The 3237-nt window shown below is 47.6% G+C and overlaps 1 pseudogene across 1 annotated transcript; it reads right to left on the bottom strand.

The window, feature by feature from the left end:
• Window positions 1–658: 658 nt before the first annotated feature.
• On the bottom strand, window positions 659–2752 carry LOC105821069 (annotated as a pseudogene). The gene has a single exon (XR_001138044.1). The product of XR_001138044.1 is annotated as an acylamino-acid-releasing enzyme pseudogene (transcript).
• Between the last annotated feature and the right edge of the window lie 485 nt (window positions 2753–3237).

Below are 3237 nucleotides of genomic sequence, written 5' to 3'. Positions count from 1 at the left end.
ATCCGAAACCCATGACACCACTTTTTTCTTAATTGTGGTCAGAACACTTAATATGAGCTCTCCCCTCTTAAACTTTTTAATTATACAATACAGTATTGTTAACTCTAGGCATATTGCAGAGCAGACATCTAGCACTTACTCATCTTGTACAACAAACTTTACACTTGTTGACTAGCAACTCTCCATTTTCCCTTCCCCCCAACTCCTGGCAACCACCATTCTACTCTCTGCTTCCATAGGTTTCACTATTTTATGCGCCTCACATAAGTGGTATCATGCAGTACTTGTCCTTTCATTATTGGCTTATCTCACTTAGCATAATGTTCTCCTGGTCATCCACGTTGTCTCATACAGCAGGATTTCCTTTTTTAAGATTGAATAATATTCCATTGTATGTCAATATCACGTTTTCTTTATCTATTTATCCCTTGATGAACATTTAAATTGTTTCCACATCTTCGCTGTTGTGAATAATGCTCCAATGAACATGGGAGTACAAATATCCCTTTGAGATCCTGATTTCACTTCTTTTGGATAATCAGAAATGGGATTGCTGGATTATATGGTATCTCTATGTTTTATTTCTACTTTTTTTCCTCTATGTCCTAATTTACTGTAGCTACATAGCCCACATTCCTCTTCCCACCCACCAATGGAGTCAGTGCCCAGAAAGCCTCTTGTTGCTCTGCCAGACCCTGGGGCTCCCCGTGAGTGAAGGTCGGCACAGGCTGACCAACTCATACAGAATGGCAGGGCTTTGGCTGTCCAAGTTTGTGCATAGCCAGAGCGCAGCATTCGTGGAGTTTTCTGAGTCCATCTCCACCTGATAGTGCCTATGTGCTTCTGGGGTAAGCAGGAGCCAAACAGGTACATTCCGGGCCTTAAGGGCACAGTAATACTCATGCCCTGCTTGAAGGGCATGCGCCAGTGCTCCTGGCCCAGGAGTATCAGTAACAGCAGAGTCTTCACCTGAGGGATGTATTTGGTGGACGACTTATCCAGTAACTCAGCCCACACACTGAGATCTGGCAGGCAGAGGGAAGACAGCTTCCACCATGCACCAGTCAGGGACGTCAGTGGAGCCCATCACGGAGGAGATGTTGACCTCTGGTTCCGGGTCACGCAGGCACCATAGGTCATGGGTACTGGCCAATCAGGTGGCAGGAGAGGTCTCCACTGTGAGAACCACCAATAAGAGCCATGTGGCTTGCGTCAAAGTGCTCCTCCCGCAGTGCCTGCTCCACGGCAAACTGGATGTCCTTCACATCTTGGTGGCCCACATTCTCAGGAAGGAAAGGATGCCGTCCTGGCCAAAGCCCGTGGAGCCACGATAGTTCACTAGTAGTGCAATAGACCCATCTTGCAAGGCATGGCAGGGAACAGCATCCAGACAGTAACATGGGATAAATAGGACCCCTGTAGGGCATGACCACCATGGGCACCTGGGTCTTTTCTGGTGGGTTTCTGGGCTGCCGAAGTATTGCTTCCAAGTCAAGGCCAGAATACTGCACTCTTGTTCTGGGGGTGGCTGAAGCACCCAGATGTCCCCGTAGATGTCAGGAATGGACTCGGCCTCCTCCAGGGACACCTACAACACCAACTGTTCCTTCCCTTCAGGAGGCAGGAACCCAACTTTCAGCTTGGCGGTAGGCTGGATGTGGAACACTGTGCCACCATGAGGTCCCAGTCAATTGTGAACAGCTACCAGCTGGGCATCCACAACAAACAGGTCCTGCTGGCTGTGCTGAGCAGAGTGGCAGACCACTCTCTGGCTGTCAGCTGACCAGCATCCCAGAGGCAGAAGGGCTACTGTAGATCCCAGAGAAGTTGTATCCCAGCTGCCGAGGCGCAACATCCACCACGACCAAGGTGACCCTGGTATACCAGTCATACAGGCACACTGATCATGCGGACAATGCTACACTGGTCTGGGCTCATCCAGGGAGAAGAGACAGCAGGGGTGTCATCAGAGACGAGTTATCTGAGAGGAGGTCACAATATTCACCTGAATGAGGTCCACATAGTACAGGGCTGACCTGTAATTGGTGCAAAAGCAGATGCCGAGCCAGAAAGGCTCATGCCGCCAGCCCATGAACACCACACCTGTGTCATCAACAGCCCAGAATGCCTTCCCAGGAGGCACATTCTCAGGGATCCCCTCAAGTGCAGAGATGTTGCTACTGTCGACATCTGACACACAGAACACAGAGGTGCTTTTGGAAACTATGTTTTCTCCCCAGTCTTTGTAAAACACAAAGTGATCCCTCTTGATGGCCTGGTATGATGTCTTTGGCCTGATTATCTTACCATTGCTGGCACTGATGTCCAAGGCTTTGGTCTGCAAGAAGGACTCATCGTTGGGGCACTTCTTGTCTGCCACATACAACAAATGTGTCTCCAAGTACAACCAGGACAGGCAGCCAAAGCAGTCGCTCTCACAAACGAGCCCATGTTTCTCAGTGCTGACAGGTGGAAACTCTTGAGCTTCCAATCCTTCTTACACACCTCCAGGAACTGCTTCTCCTCCCCAGGCCCTGTTCCTCCAGCCTTGCACAGCACAGCTTTGGTGGTGTCTGAAGGAGACTCTGCTCAGCAGTTCTCCCTGTGTCTCCACACAGTTGCCTGCAGGCCCTGCAAACACCACTGCGTCTCCATCATGGAACACCAGGTTCTGGTCAGAGAATCGGATATTCTCCATGGGTTCCAGATCCCTCTTGTTCCTCTCAGTGGGCACTCTCTGGCAGTGCCCCATACTGCATTAGTAATTGAGAAACATCCATACTGGTTTTCACAGCAGCTGCACAAGTTTACATTCCCACCAACGCTGTACACAGGTTCCAATTTCTGCACAGTCTCACCAACAATCATTATCTTTTCTTTGTTTTTTCGATAATTGTCATTTTACAGGTGTAAGGTGATATCTCATTGTGGCTAAGATTTGCATTTTCACCATAATTAGTGACGTTGATCAGCTTTTCATGTACCTATTGGTCATTTGTATGCCTTTGGAGAAATGTCTATTCAAGTCCTTTGACCATTTTTAAAATCAGGCTATGTGATTTTGTGTGTGTGTGTTTTGTTTTCTTATTTTGCTTTTGTTTGCTGTTAAGTTGAAGAAGTTTCTTATGTATTTTGAATATTAACCCCTTATCAAACATGTAGTTTGCAAATATTTTGTCTCATTCCAATATTTGCAAATATTTTGTCTCATTTCATTTGGTTGATTGCTTCCTTTGC

Source organism: Propithecus coquereli, unplaced genomic scaffold, assembly GCF_000956105.1.
Source record: "Propithecus coquereli isolate 6110/MARCELLA unplaced genomic scaffold, Pcoq_1.0 Scaffold559, whole genome shotgun sequence".
In the NCBI taxonomy this organism is placed as follows: Eukaryota; Metazoa; Chordata; class Mammalia; order Primates; family Indriidae; genus Propithecus; species Propithecus coquereli.
This window is presented reverse-complemented; position numbering and strand designations above follow the sequence as displayed.